At 33.3% G+C, this 23047-nt stretch overlaps 1 long non-coding RNA gene across 1 annotated transcript in view; it reads right to left on the bottom strand.

The window, feature by feature from the left end:
- The window catches only part of LOC127711836 (uncharacterized), a 71912-nt gene extending 53974 nt beyond the window's left edge, over positions 1-17938 (bottom strand). The window contains exons 1-2 of the long non-coding RNA XR_007986899.1: positions 17757-17938; positions 3492-3646 (exon numbers count right to left, since the gene is read on the bottom strand). This is a non-coding gene — a long non-coding RNA (uncharacterized LOC127711836). The remainder of the gene's footprint in view (positions 1-3491; positions 3647-17756) is intronic.
- Between the last annotated feature and the right edge of the window lie 5109 nt (positions 17939-23047).

The following is a 23047-nucleotide window of genomic DNA, read 5'->3' as shown; positions in this document are numbered from 1 at the left end:
TCACCAGTACAGAGAGTTTCAATCAAAATCTATTCGGTGTAATTAAACAGATATATCATGTTATAGAGGGGTATTTGCGAAAAATACCAGTCTTGGGACCAAATTTCCCTTGCCTAGCGGCTGAGGAAATTTAACAGTCCCTCGACTGGTATTTTTCGCAAATACCCCTCCATAACATGATATATCTGTTCAAAATATGATGTTACGATGGATGTTACTCTTACGTAATTTTAATATTAAAATATGACGTTACGATGGATGTTACTCCAACGTTAGTTTTATATTCTAATATGACGTTCTTCAAACGCTTTCAGTACACACCCGTGGTAAAATGTAAATATATTGTTTTGGCTGTTCCTATCATACTCCCACGTCATATGCTTTTTTAATGAATGAGCTACTCGACGTCACTGAACGATGACGTAAGAATATAAGCATTTTACGGGAAAATGCACGATTGTGAAACAAAAAGTCATCACAACAAGGAAACGTTAACAAACGATGATTAAATGTGTTTTAAGCCATTTTTTTTAACATATAAGTAAAATTATCATTTAAATTCATCCAAACCTATCTAAATACGTTATTGTAGTTTAAACATGTCATTAGTTCAGTTTGCTCCGTTCTTTTACGTCAATGTAAAAGTGCGTTTATTAACGGGAACGGTAAATATTTGCCTTCACCTAGAGCGCTTCGATCCAAAAGAATTGCCGTATTTGTCCTATTAGAATAGAAATAATTCATGGGGGTTTGAATTTATACTGATTTTACCACGGGTTAGCCCTTTATGCCGATATTATACCCCTCGCTGTCGCTCGTGGTAAAATATTTAGCATAAAGGGCCAACCCGTGGTAAAATCAATATAAATTCAAGCCCCCATGAATTATTTCTTAATTAAAACATGACGTTACGATTGATGTTTCTCTTGTGTTTAATAGTTTAATGTAAATAAATAACGTGAACAGAAACATTACGTTAACGTTGTGATCGTTCTTCAGTTGTATGAATTAAGTCGTATGCATTTCATAGATAAATTGACGTGGGTGAATATGAACGCGTGACGGTGCTGCATTGATACGCCACGCAATTGTCAAAATATTTTCGTGTGTCAGATTCTTTCATGATTTAGAAAAATATTAGGCAGTAAGATCAAACAGAAAATGCATAAATTGTCGATAAACATGTATATTGTGATGTAGGTCCAGAAATTTTGATATTTTTTCTAGGCCTATGGGCAGATTCATTGGCTAGAACGACGATCGACGAACTTCAAAGCATTTGTAATGTTCTCCGCCGTTTACACTTGCTGTTTACAGCGTCAGCGAGGACGGCGGCGACGTCAATAATTTGTTTAAGTTTGTGCTAATGTCAGTTTTAGTGGAACCGCTAATGGTAAGTCGATGATATTATGTATCAAGTTGTATCAGCATTGGTACATCTCATATCCATGGAGATTTTTTGTCGCCGCTCCCTCAAACATGGTCTATCGATTTGAAGAATTTGCATAGTTTACATGTTATAGTTTGTGATTAGTTATTATAAAAAAGAAGATGTGGTATGATTGCAAATGAGACAACTCTCCACAAGAGACCAAATGACACAGAAATTAACAACTATAGGTTACCGTACGGCCTTCAACAATGAGCAAAGCCCATACCGCACAGTCAGCTATAAAAGGCCCCAAAATGACAATGTAAAACTATTCAAACGAGAAAACTAACGGCCTAATTTATGTACAAAAAATAAACGAAAAACAAATATGTAACACATAAACAAACGACAACCACTGAATTGCAGGCTCCTGACTTGGGACAGGCACATACATACAGAATGTGGCGGGGTTAAACATGTTAGCGGGATCCCAACCCTCCCCCTAACCTTGGACAGTGGTGTAACAGTACAACATAAGAACGAACTATAAAAATCAGTTGGTCGGTTTTAGATAAATAGATTGTTCATGACGTCTTTACACTATCAAAAACTATTGGATGTTTGATGTTAACTGATTAATATTAAAATCTTAAATGCGTGATGTTTTTATTATTTGTCATTGGCTTTGAACTAGGTTTCAGTAACTGCGAGTACTCTCACGTCTGTAATTTGTGTCTTTAATGTTTTTGTTAGTTGTTTTGTGCTTTCTGTAGATCTGATGAGTAAATATAAAAATAAGAAGATGTGGTATGATTGCCAATGAGACAACTCTCAACAAGAGACCAAATGACACAGAAATTAACAACTATAGGTAACCGTACGACCTTCAACAATGAGCAAAGGCCATACCGCATAGTCAGCTATAAAAGGCCCCACAATGACAAATGTAGAACATTTCAAACGAGAAAATTAACGGCCTAACTTATGTACAAAATAATGAACGAAAAACAAATATGTTACACAGCAACAAACGACAACCACTGAATTACAGGCTCCTGACTTGGGACAGGAACATACAGAATGTGGCAGGGTTAAACTAGTTTGTTGGCGCCAAACCCTCCCTCTAACCTGGGACAGTGTTATACACTCCCCACAAAAAGACATTAAGTACAGATCTGAGAGTACTCGCAGTTACTGACAGCTAGTTCAAAGCCAATAACAACTAATAAAAAAAGCATGCATCTAAGACTAAAATAACAATCAGTAAGCATCCAACATCAAATGGATTTCGTGTAAAGACGTCATTAACAGTCAGATAAATAGCCCTCTTCTGCTTATTTGTATGGCATGTTCTTGTATTGTGCTGTTACGTCGTTGTCAGTGGTGAGGGAGGGTTGGGTGCCCGCAAACATGTTTAGCCCCGCCATATTCTGTATGTGCTAATCCCAAGTCAGGGGCTTGTTATTCAGTAGTTGTCGTTTGTTGCTGTATATTATATTTGTTTTCCGTTTATTGTTTTGTTCATAAATTCTCGTTTTTTTACATTTGTCATTTCATGCCCTTTATAGCTTGCTATGTGGTATGGGTTTTGGTCATTGCTGATGAAGGCCGTACGGTGACCTATAATTGCTTAATTCTACGTCATTGGGTTTCTTGTGGATAGTTGTCTCATTGGCAATCTTACCACATATGTTTATTTTTATATTTACACTAATGGTAAATCAATAATATTTGGTATTCAGTCGTATTAGGGTTAGAACAAGGCATTTCCATGGAGATTATATCGCCCCGCGGCCTCAATCATGGTTCATTGACTTTGAAACTTTTATAATTTACATGTTAAAGTTCGAGATCAGGTCAATTCAAGGGGAACCACTTATGATAAGTCATTGATATTTGGTATGCAGTTTTAATGGCATTAGGATATCTCATTTTCATGGAGAATATTTTGCCCTGTAAATTCAGTCATCGTTCATTGACTTTGAATGTTTTGCATAGTTTACATGTTAAGATATTGCCATCATAATTTCAACTTTGCAATATGCTATCAAAACTACAAAAAGGCGAGACATTATATCTTTGTGTCATCCGTTTCAGTGTAAAATATTTTGGCACTCACCCTACACTAGACTTCGGAAACGTCCCCATTCCGCCCGGTCGTGACTTTGTATTTAAACATCCCACACAGCTAAACGGACACCACACTTTAGGAAGGCTATACTGCCGGAACGTAAGAAGTTCAGAGGATCATATCTCTTGCTTTCATATTTATCTCTGGAAAAACATTTATTTTTTAAATCGATGGCTGATGGCTTATATATATATATAGTCCAGTCAATCGATGCAAAAGTTACTTATCATTAACAAAATTGCAAAAGGTAAAATAACAAGAATACCGAACTCCAAGGAAAATTCAAATCGGAAAGTCCCTTATAAAATGGCAAAATCAAAAGCTTAAACACATCAAACGAATGGAAACAACTGTCATATTCCTGACTTGGTACAGGCATTTTCTTATGTAGAAAATGGTGGAATAAATCTGGTTTTATAGCTGGCGAAACCTCTCACTTGTATGACAGTCGCATAAAATTCCGTTATATTGACAACAATGTGTGAACAAAACAAACAGACATAATAGGTAAAAATGTCAAAAAAAGGGGTACAGCAGTCAACATTGTGATATAATCTTTCTCACAGAAACTACTCAAGAGTGTTTTTGTGTCTAGGATTTCATCATAATCTAATCTACTGAAAGTTATACTGAAGGTCTAACAAGTTAATACTGATGGAAACAGATGAGTTAGGGTTAAAATCATCGGATTTTTTAGTAAGAAGTCAATGAAAACTGGGAAATTTGAATATTTATGTAATTGATAGAGAAACATCTTTTATTACAACAATACTCTATTTGAAACGTTACAAACATGATTGCATAAGGAAACTGAATAAACATGACCAGAAATAAGTATTTTGAGGTTTATCATAAATTCTCCGAAAATAGGAAACCGGAATTTTTTTCAAATGAAACTCTATTTTAAATATAATACTCATGATTGTAAACGGAAACTGACAAATTTAACGACCAGAAAAGATTTTTATCATAAAATATCCGTTACAGGAAACAGAAAAATTTGTCAAATGTAATGAAAATTGCGAAATATTTTTTTGTCAATGGTTTCCAAAATATATTGAAAATCTTTTATGACAAACAACATATATGATATTTTAGTCAAAAGCTTCTTTTCTTTCTAAATCATCCAAAACTTGAAAAGTAAATAAAATTTATATTATGATTCTGTCGAGACCTCTGTTGCCAAGACTTTTAAAAGGTATAGATAGAACTGAAATATGTTCTGTTGATTCATAGCGTTTGATTTTGTCGGTTTTTGTGGAATTCCTCCTTTTTGAGTTTGCCTTGAAGTTCTGTATTTTTGTTTTACTTTTTTTTTTTTGTATAGACATGAATAAATTGTTCGTCAGCCTGAGGAGTTGCAGGGAGAAAGATTTTTGATAAATATCTAATCCAGTTATTAGAACTGAATACGTTTGGCTATTATGCAGATTACAACTAGTAGATTCAGATACAAAGGGTGGCATAGTATCTGTAAGATAATCCGGCCATTGTCTAATTATTGTTATCTTACCTCCTATACATTTCTAGGAATATGATTGGTTTAAAGCGACCGCGTGGAGACCGTGTATATTTAATACGAGGTTAGTAGGCGTGGTTTATTTTAATACATGGTTAGTTGTGGTGTTACGCCCCTTTATAAAAAAACAAACGTTTCGTCCGGACAACAGATGAAGAAATTGATGATTAACGATTGAAATAAATGCAGAAAACACATTAAAAGCTAACAAGTTGTTATTGTTGACCTTCGTATTGTATAGACCAATGGAAGTAAGTTCTTTATATTTAAGACTTCATTACTTTGATAGGCCACTAGTCTAAATGCCACATGTTAAGATAATCGGTAAGATAAAGTCGTTACACAGTGTGCTTGTGACCTCGTATTAGGTTACTAGCACACTATGTAACTTATAATATGTGTATGTGTGTGAAAATTAGGAGATTTGGTATGTATGCCAATAAGACAACTATCCAACATGGTTCAAAATGACGCGGATGTAAGTATCTATAGATCACCGTACGTGGGCCTTCCACAGTGAGCAAACCCCATACCAGCACTAAAGGGTCCAGATATGTTGAAATGTGAAACAATTCAGACGAGAAAATTAACTACCTGATTTATGAAAAAAACATTAAATGAAATTCAAGTACGACAGACAGCCTTTAACGAAAACCACCGAATTACAAGCTCCTGAATTGGGACATACACATACAGAATTTTGTTGTATTAAGCATGTTTGTCAGCGCTCAACTTTCCCCTAACCCTAGACAGAGGTGTAACAAAACAACATAAGAATAAACTGTAAATAAGACTTGGAAATAACTTGATTCATTAGATTGGCATGAAGCACCGAGAAACAAAAAAATAAACTAGCATTAGGCCAAAAACCACAAAGTACACATCGAAGAATATTTGAAATTACGGAAAGCTATAGTTCGACGGCAATTACAACCAATAAATATATCATGTTCTTTGAGACTTAAGTTTCAATCAGGACACATCCAACGGATTTAGTGAAAAGCATTCCCATGTGCAATGCCGAATATAAGTTCGTAGTACCGTCAGGATGTAAGACAATAACTATATACCAAATTCAAAATCAAATATCAGTACCGACAAATAATGTACTCAAAGATATAACTATAGTGATAAATTTAAGAATACTTTTTTTCAAGAGAACAATGAGTTTACATTTATGAAATATGTTTGCGTTGTTGTCGTTTTTTGCAAGAGTTTCCAAACTCGCTTCAGTGTTTAAAGAATATGTTTAAAGCATATTTACTTGCTTAAATAGTTAATCCAATTACAATTCGTGCTCCCTCGAGATGTTTCTTTGAGTTTCTAAACGATTCTCAATTGGAGACTAAATTTGTTTCATACAAAAGAATATTCTAAAATTGGGAAAACTGTAAATGTCATGTGTATTCTGTCCAAATACATACGGCTCAGTTTACAAATGTATCTCAAAAAGAAATTTAGTTTGAGGCTTTTTACTATTTTAAAATTAGTATGTTGTTGATACATAAAATTCCATTCTATTGATGCAAAATAATAACAGCCAATTTAATATACCTTGACCTTAACGGAGATATTACAGTTCATCTTCGCTAGCCAAGGGTTACGATCCAGTCCCTTCCTCTCCACCCTTGGCAGAATAAGCCAACATTTGCGATCACAATGCTGCGCCATCTACCGGTAGATAAAAGCCACGCCCATTCCGACTACATCATACTTGACCAATGACAGCAGTTTAGCTCTCTTCAGTGTGGAGGGTTAAAAATATTTGTGTCTAGTGTTTACAAATTTCGTGAAGCAGGAACCGAAAATATACGTTGACATTCCAACTTTGCGCGAGAAACATACCCAAGAACTTCAGTAAGTTTTTTTAGAACTTTAAAATTGTCAATAAATATCGTCATATGTTATGAGGTTAAAGACTTGTTGCACAATCAGCACGTGGCAATTGTTTATGTACATTTTCTACATATACACGTGATCATCTCAAAGGCGCTTTTTGATTGAATACAGCCAGTTACAACTGCGACCAATGGAAATCTATCTTAATCCGCCAAGGGTGGAGAGGAGGGGACTGGATCGTAACCAATGCTAGCGAAGTTGATGCAAGTTAGATGATTGTTATCCCGGAAAGTTCAAATATATTTTACTTTAGTATATATGTATCGGGAAATTTCTGCGTGAATTTAATTTTCGCTATTTTCGCGTCATACATTTTATCGCGAAATTTGCCCTACACGAACATTTCACTGTTCATTTAAATGCATTTTACAAGATCATGAATCGCGAATAACGAATACAGCTAAGATTTAACTGTCCTCTCTGCAACCCAAACCGCGAATATAACTCGACGCGAAAATAACCCGATAAACGGTAAATGTTACTCTACTCGCACACAATTTGCTGTAGATTTCTTTCTGCGAACAATAATGAAAAACAAAAATCCGCACAAGCGTCGATTTATATCCCATGGACTACATTATATATAAAGTACACTGAGTATTCAGGAACCAAAAGATCGGGACGTAGAAAACATATTGACTCTTTTTTAACAAAAATATACTTTCTTTGGACGCCAATGGTTGACTAGCGTAAAGAAATATTGTCGTCCCTGGACTTCTCCAATCCGATAGTAACCCCCATGTTAAAGAGGGCATCTGTTTTGCTTCCTGGATGTTTAAATACAAAGACACGTAATGCCGCAATGGGAGCACTAATTCGATGCATCGTGACGGAAGAGTACCACAATACATGTACATATATGTTTATGCACGTTGATAATAATTTGCAACAACTTCTTCAGGGATGCGTGTGTGGACTGTTGCAAGGGACTATTTCTGTTATTATCAAACATACTCTTTTAATCCAGTGGCAGTCTAATTTTCAAACATTTCCTACCGTTTGACCCAAATTGCAGAATCTACCTATATATAGTATTAACTATTCCTACATAAACATGAGATATTTGTCACTGAACGTGGAGCAAACAACATTTAATCAAACAATCTGCGGCATTACGTTTGTTACGAGTCAATTCATTTCCGAAAATATTCATATTATCATCATAATATAAAAATAAGAAGATGTAGTATGATTGCCAATGAGACAACTGTCCACTAGAGACCAAAAAACGTAGAAGTTAACAACTACGAGTATATGTCATCGTACGGCGTTCAACAAGGAGCAAAACCCATACCGCATAGTAAGCTTTAAAAGGCCTCGAAATGACAAATGTAAAACAGTTCAAAACAAAAACAAGAAAACTAACGGGATGATGTATGTACAAAAAAATAAACGAAAAACAAAGATAATATACAGCAATAACTATATAAGTTTGAAATGCATCCATTACTTGTACTTATGTTAAACATTTTAAAAAAAATAACAGTGTGGACAAAGATTCGGTGATGAAAATCCTAAAAAAAAAATGCTATTTATTAATGGAGCATTAAATATTTCTAACTTGGTCGTTTTCAAAATGCATAGATTTCTAGCCAAGACTTTCCTTTAATTGTGTAGAAATACAGGATTTTAGCACTTATATTAACGAATGGACGTGTAATTTGAAATTATACCGTTTAGAAACTACTAGAAAAAATTGCATTATATCACTGAATTACAATGTATTTTAAAACTTAGTTTTTTTTCCTGAAGTATATTGGTTTTAGACGAATATTGCCAAAGTTAATACTTCGGGTGCCAGTCTTTTTAGTAAACATAAAAATTACAGAAAGGCTATTCAAATGCATTAGTTATAGGAAAGATTTGTTGATTCACTTATATGTGTAATATAAATCTCAAGTACGGAAAGCAATACTTATATTTTTAAGTGGCGTTATTTGTAAAGAGGAGATCGTACTTAACTTTGGAGGTCAAAACTTTGTACAATGTAAAATTCAATTGGGTTTTAAAAACTGTAATTATATTATGTTCACAATGGGAATTCATCAAACAAAGCATTGCACAGTCAGTAGGAAATATGTCAATTCTAAAGAAACTCTGATCTGTATCAAAGTCTATTGTGTATTAAATATTTTTGTCTTTTTGAAATGCACAGATACTTCTAAATAGAGTATAGAATATCTTATTTGTCAAACATAAGAGATAGTGTCATTTTAAGCCATACTTAATACAAAATCGTTTAACTGTAACAGATAAAAATGTAGGGCATCTTGATTAAAGGGGTCAGTGGAAAGATTGACCGATTGACGTCAACATATTATTAATAGCCTTGTATTCAATTATAGATAGCGTTGTTATTATTTAGGCCTTTTCATATATAACCTTTACGGAAACCAAACATTTCAATATTTTAGTGTATTCTATCTTGTGGGAATTTACTGGCACAATGTTTTGCATTCATAGTGTTTAATGATGATGTGATAAAATTGCAATACGAAGTAATTTAGAAAGACTTCCCTTTGACCCTCCCCATTTTTCTGTTGACAGAATAAACATATGCATACAAGACAATTATGGTCAAAAGAAAGGTTTGTAAACAAATTTGCAAATTGTAACACATTTCAAGACCGAAACACATCGCCTATAAACTGTTCTTTTTACTCCAATTATTTTTATTTTTTAACTGTATACTTAGCATCATCAAACACATTTTTTTATAAATATTATCTTAATTGCGATAAGACATCAACCCCAAAACACAAAGAAACCCCAAAAAATTCATATTATAGGTGAAGCTCTCGTAACAAAGTTCAAAAAATGAAATAAAATCTAAGATTAACAAAAGTTATATGATGTGAAAAGTATAGATCTGCATGAAAAGTATAAATTTTATACTTTTTATCCAGGAACAACTGTATCTGCGATATACGAAGAAAAGAAGCATTGTGTCTGTATTCAATTAAAAAGGTTGAGTTACTGCAATGCTAACATTACACATTGCTTTTGAGGGTCATCTACATCTAACCGCGATATCTGATAAAAGAAGGATAACCCAATCGCTTTATTACATGTACATGTACTATATGCATGAACAAATATCTATATCTATACTATTAAATGAGAAGACCTCATTTTGTGTGTCGCTTCTCTTCCTTCCACATTAAATCAATCATCATGCTTTTATGTCCTATAGGTACCATGCATAGTCGCATTTGTCATCCTCGCTGAAAAATATTTCCGTTGGGTTTTTTTGGGAGAAAAACGGAAATAAAGACGTCCGGATATTGCTTCCGTCCTCGGACTGACTTTTAAGTCATAGATAAGACTTCCGTTTAGGGCTTTAAAAACTTACACATTATTTTCATAGGAGACAGGACAATTATTTTCGCGTTTTTCTGTATACTATGAACAAACATACAGTGTATTTGCTTTTTGCTATCAATTCCAAGTTTAATTCCATGGATTGATAATAAATACCAAATAAACTGTATTTATATAGTATATGTTATTATGTATGTTCATAGTGTACAGAAAAAAACGCTAATATAATTGAAATTAACAGAAAACAACAAAAAAATAACGGACTTCGGAAAAAGGGGAGGGCTAAAAAAATTGTACTGTCCCCAAGTACCTTTGACTTTTGATAACTTTCCTGAAATACTCCAGTCATAAAATCTTTTACAAACATTCATCCTACAACAGTTTCCATACTTTCAACAACGCTCTAAATGCCCGCGATTTCGCGGGTGCGTTCTAGTTGTAGATTAAATCTCCACGAGACCGAATCAAAACGATACAATTAACCGACATTTTGAAGGCAAAGTATTGTCTTCAACAATAGACAAGTGTCGACATAATATGTCAAGCTTTAAATTGTTAGAGTTTTAAAAACATGTGAATAAATCATTATTAAATACAAACTGACAAAGATATATCCTCAACACACAACTCTTAAATTAGTCCTAATACTTATGTCAATACTATTTAATGTAAAATGTATACGTATCAGTAGTAAAGTCAATTCTCCAGAACACTCTTATTAGTAAGGTAGGTATAAAAAAAAGATGGTTTTCATGTGTACTTATTTACTCTCACTGTCAATCTAATTAAAATATAGAACTCGGATTTCGTTATACTACAACGAAATCCGAGTTCTATATTTTAATTAGATTGTCTCACTGTTTGAAGTTCGTGGTTCCCACTGCTGTTACTCCAGACCTATACACTGAAAGAAATACCTATATAGCTAGTATATTTACTAGCTTACCTACAGTAGTAAAGGAGAAATTCTAACTATAGTACATTTGTTAATTAACGAGTCATTCTAGTTAAAATTACTAGTCTTTCTAGTGAATTTACTATTCCTTCTAGTAAGTTTACTTTCTACTTGGTAAGTTTACTTTCTACTTAGTAAGTTTACCTTCTACCTAGTAAGTTTTACTGGAATAGCTAGTAATCCCAAGGACAGTATATCTACTTATTTACCTAGTAAATTCTACTAGGTATTTCTTTGAGTGAATTTGTTTGCCTGCATATGCATGTACATGCACTTAGTCTTTAGTATGAATAAAAGAGTACTAGTATTTAGGATTCAATGAGATAGTACTATAACAACACAAAACAATAAAAAATACTGTATTAAATATGTTTAAGTCAACAGTTATATAGAATAACATTTAGTGATTTTTTATAAGTTATTATTTTTTTCGACCTAGCTGTCAGTAACTGCGAGTACTCTCAGATCAGTGCTTAGTGTCTTTTTTGTTGTAGGGATGTAAAAATATCCTGCCATGTCCGGTCTGTGTTTTTGTTGCTTGTTTTTCTGCTTTGTGTCGATCTGATTAGTTAAGCCCTTTTCAACTGATTTTTATATTTTGTTCATATGTTGTATTGTTAACCACTGTCCAAGGTTAGGGGGGAGGGTTGGGCGCCCGCTAACATGTTTAAACCCGCCACATTCTGTATGTGCCTGTCCCAAGTCAGAAGCCTGTAATTCAGTGGTTGTCGTTTGTTGCTGTATATCATATTTATATTTCGTTCATTGTTTTTACATTAATTAGGCCGTCAGTTGTCTCGATTGAATTGTTTACAGTTTGTCATTTCGGGGTCTTTTATAGCTGACTATACGGTATGGGTTTTGTTCGTTATTGAAGGCCGTACGGTGACCTATCATAGTTGTTAACTTCTATGTCATTTAGTCTCTGGTGGAGAGATTTCTCATTGGCAATTATACCACATCTTCTTATTTTTATATGGAAATTTCCCATCAAATATACATTGCAAGCTCTGTTTTTTCAATATTAGATATATAATAATCATCAAACTTTCGTTGAATTTATATACGGAAAAAACATTTAATAATTTAAAAATTAAGTATAATCATGTTTTGAATAACTAATTTTTTTGTAAAATTCATTCATGATTTTGTTCGAAAACAGAGATAACTTTTTAATAAGACAGTCTGTGTTCCTGGTCAATGCAAGCATTATGGAAGGACCATGATTTAGAGAATGTAAACTGTTAAGACTATCCATTCGGTAACCATCTGTTTCTTTGCAATACTCTTAATCTTTTAAATATGTGATGAAGTCAAAATTATGGTCTAATCCCGTATAATACACAATGCTTGTGTCACTTGCTTTGTATATGCAGCAACCAAAGATTTTGACAACAAGGAGTTGCTTCCCAGTAAAAAAAGTATAGAAATAGAAACAATGTCGTTAATTTGAAAATTATTTGTACGTATTGCAATTCAGGCATATATTAAGATGCAAGTTTTAATTTCGAATTATAATATCTTGCTCAGAAGATAAAATATCTCTCTCAATTTTGTCATAAGTCAGTTTTGTCTTTGAATGTGAATACTCAGTTTTAAGCTCACCTTGTTCTTTGGGATCCATGTCAGATTATGCCACCCCATAGCTGGCGTCCGTCTCGGTTTTCCGTCGTTCGTCGTGGTTGTTCGTCGTCCGGTGTCCGCTGTGCGTCGCCAGCCGTTTTGGTTTTCTTTGGGATCCATGTCAGATTATGCCACCCCATAGCTGGCGTCCGTCTCGGTTTTCCGTCGTTCGTCGTGGTTGTTCGTCGTCCGGTGTCCGCTGTGCGTCGCCAGCCGTTTTGGTTTTCAAACGAATTCTTCTTGAAAACCACACAGCCAAAAAGTTTGAAACTTTGGTGTATGATATGTCCTCGACAAACGATTCTCATTTTGTTCAGATTGAATGCAAAACATTGCCATCATGGGTAACAAGAGGCACACGTGGGCCTGTATCGCTCGCCTGCTATAAAAATCGTCAGTTTGCTAACTCTATATGCACATACTATAGTTACTCTTTGTGTTGCTGATCATTTTTGCAATTCAAATGAAGAACCTAGATCCTATAGTTTTCAGGTTATAGCAAAAAACTGAAAAAACAGTAAAACTCAACATTTCAAGGTCATAATTAAAAAAGGGGTTGTCAAATCTTCATTTTTACAGTTTACACTTTTAACCTAGTTCTATACTAGTATGGTTTTCAAGATAACAACAAAAAATGCGAAAAACCAGAGAGAAAAAAAATAGTATATTTCAAAGGCAATAACTCAAAATCAGGTTTTCTTATTTTTCAGAAATTTTCAAGGTTTACAGATCGTGACATTCTGACCAATTTTGCAGTAAACATCTTTTACATAGCTCATATACTTTTCATGATAACAGTTAAAAAACTGCATAAAATTGATATTTTAGGAGCAATAACTCAGGAAAATGTCGACAGATTTTATTTTTTATTTTAGGGAAAATACCTTCTCGTGCTGATCCTTTTTGCATTTTACGCTTTTAACCTAGCTCCTATAGTTTTCAGCATAGCAGTTAATAACTGTTAGAAATTGGAGGGAAACAATATATTTCAGGGCAAAAACTAAAAAAACAAATAGTTTTTTCTTTAATATTCAGAGTGGATACATCCTCTCATGCTGATCATTTTTGAACTTTACATTTTTAACCTTACTCGTATAGTTTCTGAAACAATGGCGAGAAAATGCTAAAATTTAAAAATTCAACATTTCAGGAGCAACTAGATATCATTGAGATGGGAGCCATCTCTGTGGGCCCCGCTGTGAATAATGTGTGGTAAAAAATTTGTATCTTTATCATTGGCCATGGGGTTGTCAACTGAAACCAAAGTTTTTGACCTTGACCTTTGACCTAGGAAGTTGTACATAAATTATGACACACCCTTTGGTGTTGGTTTATATACATATCAAGTATAAACTTTGAAATCATAACGGTTCTCAAGATATAGAGCGGACACGATCTTTACCATAGGACATGGGGTTGTCAACTAAAACCAAAGTTTTTGACCTTGACCTTTGACCTAAGAAGTTGTACATACATTATGACACACCCTCTGGTGTTGGTTAATATACATGTCAAGTATAAACTTTGAAATAATAACGGTTCTCTAGATAAAGAGCGGACACAATTTGCTACGGACGGACGGACGGACAAACAGACGAACGGACAGACGGACGGACGGACGGAGGGACAGACTGACGGACAGACAGACGGACAGACTGATCACTATAGGTCGTCCGCCATTCGGCGGGGCCCTAATAACTTCAAAACAGGAGGACAGATTTTCCCAATATATTCAGGGTAGATAGAATTTAACTTGTTGTGCTGGGCAGTTTTTCTCTTAGATATATGACCCCTATGTTCTATTTTTAGAGAATGCATCCATGTTGGTTTATCAACCTGGACGAAATCACAAACTTTTAGTTGACATCCTTTAAATAAAACAGAAAAACCCACAGTTTCAGAGGAGAAGATTTTTAAAGAAAAATTTACGGACAGTGCGGCGACGGACGGTGGACAGTTGGACGATGGACACAAAGTAATGGCAAAATCTCGCATCGTCCTTCGGGTCACGTGAGCTTAAATAGAACACAGAGGTAAAACTGTAGTTTGTGGCTGATAGAACAAAACTGCTACTAACGTGGGTAAAGATTATCAGAGGGTTAATATCTATCTACCCTGAAATTTTAAGAAAAATAGATTTTTTTTACCTCTTTCGGAGTTATGGCCCCTGACAGGTCAATGTTTAACAAATTTTGCAGGTTTTTGCCATAAGTACTTGGGGACAGGACAAATCTTTAGCCCTCCCCCTTTTTCCTAAAATCGATTATTTTTGTTATTTTTCATTTTATTTCAATTATTTTTGCGTTTTCTGTGATATATATATGTATGTGTGATTACTTAAATATACCAGAAACAATATGTATTTTTATAACAACTATTTACTATAAATTCTTTGTTTACTATCTACAGCGATCACTGATAATATATATATTGAGAGCTCTCTATACATGTATATATACTAGTAATCAATAACCGCTGTGGATAGTAAATAAGAGTCACAATATTATGTGTGAAAGATAGTTGCAAATGTTGCTTATAATTTTAATAGCAATTCATGAATGGAAGCATAGCGCTAAGTCTCGTGTTTTTTTAGTTTGAACTTGCGGCTCCAATAGGGAGTTTGTTGGAGTTGGAACCCCTTTTTTGCGTTTTTTTTAAATCATAACCACCGACGCAAATTAGACTGGACACACCCCTTCCTTTTACCGCAAGAAACCCATGATTTGCAAATAAGATCCCACTGAGTATAATTAAAACAGAACCAACTGTGGTAGAGTTTGGATGGGAGATCTACATTTCTGTATTTTCTATTCTAGTCGTTATATTCTTTGCCAATTATTCTCCATTCTTTATATTTTTGCACCCAATTATATTTTTTTCTTTCTTTGTTTTGGTCCGTTTTTCTCTATTTGTTATATTTTATCGGCAATTATACTCTATTCTGTAAACCACCATCCATACCCTCATGTAGAGGAAAAATTACTTTGGTATTTCGTCGTCCGGAATTTTATTATATGAACCTTTCGACTTAGGCATTTCACGGAATTTTAATTCAAGCACATTATTTTACTTTTGATATTAATCATGATAATACGAAAATGAAGCACATATTGTATTTCGTTCTAAGTCCTGGTTTTAGTAACACTTATAATTGCAAGTAGCTTTAATAAAAACTAATGAAAAGTATATTAACACTTATTTTCTTTGTTTGTTACAGTTGATACGCCTGTGTGGTTGTTATTATATGTACATGTCGGATATATTGACAACTTTATTTGTATTAAAGCTTAATCATGTCATATGAATACATTACATATTGTACATTTAAACTAAAGCTATTTTATTGAAGTAATTGAAATGAAATGAAAGGAAAGTATTTACACTTTAACATAGAAAATCCATCCAATATTAACGGGTAAATGTGTTTCTGTTTTAAGAGGTGGTACTTTGCAAGCCTGTGAAAAAGGTGCTACTTCAAGAGTTCTATAGCTTATGTAACCTTTTAAAATGAATAATTTTCATTTTCGTGTACTTGTGGTAATTAATTACTCTCGTTGTTATGTGTTTTGATGGAAAAAATACTAATAGAATAGAGAATGGAAACGGGAAATATGTCAAAGAGACAACAACCCGACCACAGTGCAGAAAACAGCCCAATGCCACAATGGGTCTTTAACGCAGCCAGAAATTCAAACACCCTGAAGCGGTCTTCAGCTGGCCCCTAAACAATAATGGACCATTCCATTTAATATCCGAAAAAGGGGGTGGATGTTTTTTTCTGAGGAGTATAAAAAGTCATTTCCTAGGGGTACGGATTGGCTCATAATATATCTAAGAGGTACCCATTTTTTTAATTTTTTTCTAGGGGGTCTTTTCTTGTCTAAATATGAAAAAATGAGGGGTTGATGGCACGATTTGGCATCTGAGGGGTTTTAAGCCAAGCATTTGAGGCATTGAAATTTGCCTTAAGGGGGTCTTTGACAAGGTAACCATCCACCCCCTGTTTAGAAATTAAATGGAATAGCCCAATGTTTACTAGTTCACCGAAATTAATGCTACACTAAACTCCGAAGCATGTATACAAATGAACCAAATTAGAAACACATACACACAAGACTAACAAAGGCTAGAGGTTCCTGACATGGGACAGGCGCAAAAATGCGGGATACATAAGAGTCTTAATTTCAACATATTAAAGGCTAAATGTGGAGATTACAAAAAAGAAGTAGCTGAGTGTTCAATTACACCTAGCAGAGACCATTTATAGCCCTTTCATGGTTACCTTTATTTTTATATTACGTAATGGCAGCATACGTTAAACAAATTTCATACTTAATTATTGATTATAGTAATAAATTGTAACTTCTTTTATACAGGCTTCTCAACCCAGTTTAATAGTCAATATGTTGAATGATTTGTGTGGAAAGGGAGGTAACAATTAAGAAAAAAAATACAATTTATGAATGACATGAATTTACAACCTTCAAAATGAAGCTGGGAACCGCTGAACGCGCACCAAATATACGAAAAATTTCACCAAAGAGACTGGAATTAACGTGATTGACTTATTAAAAAAAATGTGACCTTTTTGTGTATCAACTTTCGTATTCCATTACATTAAACCTTTCATTCAACAAATTGAAAACACTTATTATTTTTAACCTATCTCTGTAAAATTACTTTCATATTTCATAATTATTTCATATATACTCCCTTGTCCAAAATTATTAAAACGAAACAATCCCAACACACCTAATAAACAAAGCGAAACTAAGTACACCTTCGTTGAAGTGCAGTGGTGAACGGACAAGTTATGAAATTACCAAGTAATCAGGAAAAACTGACAGTTTGTTTTTTCTAAAATATGGAAACAATTGTCATATCATGCAAAACATCATTAATTATTTCGGAAATTGTATATGAATTGTCTACTTACCAAAAGCGTCTTAGGTCATACTATTTCCGCGAGAACTTGTTTCGTTTTCGCGGAATTTAGATAAGTTATTAATAGTAACTTCCTGGTCGAAATTATCAGAATGGGGGTGTACATGAAAGATGACATAATTGTACTTAGATCATTTGGCAATTTACCCTATAATTTCAAATATAATGTTGAAACATTTACTAAAAATCATTGATCTGAAATAGAAATTTAAAAGACAACTCGTTATAAAAATACCATTAAGTTCATCAGGAACGATAACCATATTTAATGATTTCTATTTGTAACATGGGCGCGAAAATTTAAATGATTTTACGAAGAAATTACAAAATTACTGCATGAATGATGGACAAAACAAACCCATTAAAATCTTGATATCAAGAAATATAGAACATGTGTATCGTTTCTATTGACAAAAAGGAGAATGGTCCTGGAAGCAATGTAAAAAAGTAGAACCAAGTTCCCCTGTATAGGTTTCACTCATATGGTAAAAGAATCTAAAAGTTGTTAAAACCTATATTATTTGATTAATGTTAAACAGAGGTTCTCAGTTCTCATATAAATTATGAGGTGGGGTTGTTTTTTTTTTTTTTTTTTTGTTGTTGTTGTTCGGGGGGGGGGGGGGGGGGTAGCAATGCATATTGCTGTTGACAATATATTGAAACTTCACATGTTTTTGAAAAATATTGCATCAAAGGACGTCTCTAACCAAAATCAATTAATATTTCTTTAAAGGACAAATTATTGCACTACTTCCCATATAATTTTGGTTTTGGTTTATACATTTATTGAATAAAAACTCAAAATCTGCCAATATCTTTCAAAAGTGCATTTTTCATCCATCTTTAGGCATTTATAATGTTGTTACATGTTCGAAAATATATCAACATGTTGTTAAAACCTTAAAGTACACATTTGATTCGATGATACTGTCAATGAAGGGGAAAGTCTAAAGAGATACTTTAAGAAAAAAGCTCTGCTTGGAAATAAATGCAAGGCAAATTGGACCTACTTCATTAAAAGCTCTGGGAATCGTATTGTCATGATTATTACAAGCCGAAATCCAGTTTTATATGCTAATGATACCAGCAGCCATTTTTTTCGAGGGCCACTATTGATTTTTAAAAATGTACAATTTAAGATAGTTTTTTTTTCTCTCTTCCTTTTTTCTACAAGATTAAGAGGTACAGAAACAATGTTAGTATATAAAATAAAATAATTTGTGTAAGTAAAAATTCGATTGATAGTTGAGATGAATTGTGTGCACTTTACTGCAGAAAAAAAAACGTTTTCCATACCATATGGACCCTCAAATATCCCGTGTTTTTGTTTTAAAAAAACTCATCATAGATACCAGGATTGAAATTTTGTACGCCAGATGCGCGTTTCGTCTACAAGAGACTCATCAGTGACGCTCGAATCAAAAATTAAAAGTTAAAAGGCCAAATAAAGTACGAAGTTGGAGATCAATGAGGACCCAAAATTCCTAAAATGTTTGCCAAATACAGCTTAGTGTATCTAATCCTTGGGTAGAAAATCCTTAGCATTTCGAATAATTAAAACCATTTTTAATGTCTATTTCTATATACACGACATGAAAACACGTGGATATACATGTTGTGTAAATCTGTTGTATTATCATGATTATATGAACAAGTCCTTTCAAAGAAAAATGCTACGTAGTCTATTTTGTTAAATTGATAAGGCATGCCATATTAATAATTCATTAACATAATGTGAATTTTTAATTGTTTTGTGTCTAATGTGTCCATAATCGTAATAGATAGGTGACTTATGCATTGACACGCACTGGTTACTTAAGGTACACGATTCCACCCTGCAGGTGATCTGAAGATTTAAAGATATGGACAAAAGCTTGCAACCTAACCCCAAATTGTGAAGAACTTTGCTGTAGAGAATTACAGAGGACTTCCAAAAGAGTGTGTGGTTGATATGAAAAATTCGTCAGTTTCAAGTTCACTGGATGGATGAGATCAACATATACATTACATACACCAAGCTTGAACGTGTTCTGTTAAATGATATCATCTATCGGAATGTGAAGATGAGGACTAATGCCAGCGTGTTTCATTTCTTTTTATGAGGTTCTGTAGGAAGTCTACCTTATACGAATAAAGAAACAGGTGGACATAAAATGGAGCCTAGACGGTTCCAATAGGAATGTCTATAATCTGTTGTAAAACACGTCCCCAAAGCGTGTCAAGTATGTTTGCAATCATGCATCTTGATGATAGACATTTCACATTTTTGTTTGTAAATATCTAATTTTATTTTTCTTACAAACTAAGTTGAGTTGATCTTTCCTAAAACAAAACATTCTTTTTTTAAGAAACAAAGTGTGACTAATTCTTTCAATCAGTATCTAACTCTAGAACGGGAAATACTGATGTAAAGTGCAAATAAGTAGAATTTTGTGTTTGTTCATTGGGCATTTCTATGGTATCAACATCTGATTGACACACCCTTTGGAGTATTTAGTTTCACAGTAACTCTGAATCCCGATTTTAGTTGCTTTTGATGACAAAATGAATGTTAATAATTCGGAAAGATGTTTGTGGCCACAATGACTGAAGCCTGTCATAATAACCTGAACATGTACATGTAACAATAATACATAATACAAGATATCAGAGCAAAAACAACATTACATGACTAAAGAGGTCTTAAGGAAGAATACACGACCAAAACTGCAAACAGAACTCATTATATCACTAAATAACGTTCATAACCAACAAAACCTGAAAACAAGATAATAATACTTTACATGACCGAAACACCAATGCAATAAATGGAAACGTTCAAAAGATAACGAGAAACCGAAGAACAAAGAAAAACAACAACACGAGATCAAAAATTTTTATTTATTATTTTTTCTTGTTTACTTTCTTTTTTTAGCATGAAACGGGAAAACGTCTAAAGTGAACTAGTGTTAATACGTCTTTTAAACCTTTTTGGTTCGAGCGTCACCGATGAGTCTTTTTTGGAAGCAACGCGCGCCTGGCGTACAAAATTTCAATCCTGATGTCTATGATGAGTTTATTAAGAGTAAAACTATCACACGTTTCTCCTGTTTGGTCGTGCCATTTAATATAATTAATAAGACTGAGATGTATAACTATATATCGTTATTCCCATACAGGATTGTGACAGATTCTTATCTTGTATTTACATTGCAAAATTTCACAAGTATCACGCCTGACAATATAATCTATGTGATTTGACGTAGACAAGCAATCGGTTCCGGGTCTGACACCGCACCTCTGTATTTTATTGAATTATCCTTCTTCAAATCAAGTCGTACAGCGTTTATTGACGAAATAGAGGGATCCTCGCTAAAATTAAAAAATGGGGATAAAATAAATGTAGAGTTCGATAAAAACAGATCTGCTTATCCTTCCGGAGCACATGAGATTTTGTAAACAAATCAAGTATTTCAAATAATCTATAAAAGTCATGGTGGTATACTTAAATTTTGAAGACAGATCAAAATCATATCGAATACAGTCTTAGATATTCATTAGTATTAGTAAAGAAGAAGAGCTATCAAAAATAAAGTATCCAAAGGCATCATTATAATATATAATTACCTCATCTATAATGCATTCGTCGTCATTAACAAATTTATTAATATCTACGACAAGATTTCCATCATCTAAGTATGTATACATTGTACATTGAACTATTTCTTTGTCAGCTATCCTCATATTTGGTTATCACTACTTTGTATCCAGCCCACGCTAGCGCTGATTCCTTACGAGATCCAAATGGTAGAATAAGATCAGTTGGTCCTCTATTGTATATTGGATTCCATTATTTATCTTTAGCATGTTCATTAATTGTAAAGAGGTATTAAGAAGTATTCTCGTTACCATGGAGTGAGGCCATACGCTCTGTAGAATGAATTTTATGGACAATCTTATTCTGATGAATTGAGGTGTTGCTTCTTCTTTTATTAGATTTAACTGTTGTGTCCGGAATCGGTATTTTGTACCTTTGATATCAAGATCCACTTTAAAGTTGAATAAACGACGAGGAAGTGAGCCGACAATATTATCGTTTAACCTGAATCCGTATTGGTCATATTGGTTATGTCAATAAAATGTACTAAAATAAAGCTAAAAGTATGTTATTTAAATTATAAATTTCGGTAATAATATTGGCGGCTGTACTTCTAGATTTTCTTTGTCTGCTTTTGTCACAATGTTTGTTTTTTTCTTCAATTCATAAAAGCACTGTTTATTTCTGTCTTTCAATTAGTGTCAGTGTTGTATACTCTACTTTATTCATATTCGACATAGTTATATGAAATAAATGTTGTCAGAAAAAAAATACAACAAATACCTATATTCTACCAGTCTACAAAATTTGGTAATTAATTACAGAACGATGACTCTTACGGTTGAATTATATTGAAAAAAGTGCATGTTATTTGGTGCAATAGAATTAGATTAAAACCGCAAGAGGAAAAGACACACATGTTATAAAATAGAAGTTTCTTCATAATATAATTCTAACGGATTAAACGGTATAGACTATTTGTTTCATTTGGAACAGATATTATGAAACTGTTTATTACAAAGTTTCCAGGGGAACTTCTGTTAGCCGGCACAAATATACGTTGATACACAAAGACGATTTAATAATATAGTATGTTTTACGTATAAGATATTTTTCAAGCAACCAACAGCTTAATTCAAATCTCATTTTGAATTTTGACCTTTTAAATGTAATTACATAGTTTCACACGTGATTTCATATAATGTGTTTTTCACTACAAGGTTGGTTTTTCGTGTTAATACGCTCTTTAAACCAAGCTTCTATTTACCGTTAAATTTCGGTTATAGATGTTTTTATAATTATGTGACAGTGATGATTGGCCATTTATTTCTGGTGTTAAATTAGAGTAACATTTTATTCATTCATTTCATTTAATTAGCCATTCTAACATTTTCTCTCTTTGTTCTTTTCATTTCAGTCTTTTAAATCATTTAAATCTTATAAGGGCTTTCTACATGTGTGAGTTAATTACACGTTTTTACATTTCGTATTTCAAAACCCATTTGGCATTGTCTATAATTGTCTAAATAGTTTATTACTTTAACAATCAATTTCTTATCATTATCTTTTTATGTGCTTTTGTATTTAGTTCGTATCTACCGAAATATGCAAAACTATGAAAGTACATTCTTTAATTCTTGGATTCAAATTGTTATGGTTTGTGGGAAAATCTTTAGCTTGTAGCTATAGGTTTTAGAATTCGTGGT

Source organism: Mytilus californianus, unplaced genomic scaffold, assembly GCF_021869535.1.
Source record: "Mytilus californianus isolate M0D057914Y unplaced genomic scaffold, xbMytCali1.0.p SCAF_8, whole genome shotgun sequence".
Taxonomy (NCBI): Eukaryota; Metazoa; Mollusca; class Bivalvia; order Mytilida; family Mytilidae; genus Mytilus; species Mytilus californianus.
This window is presented reverse-complemented; position numbering and strand designations above follow the sequence as displayed.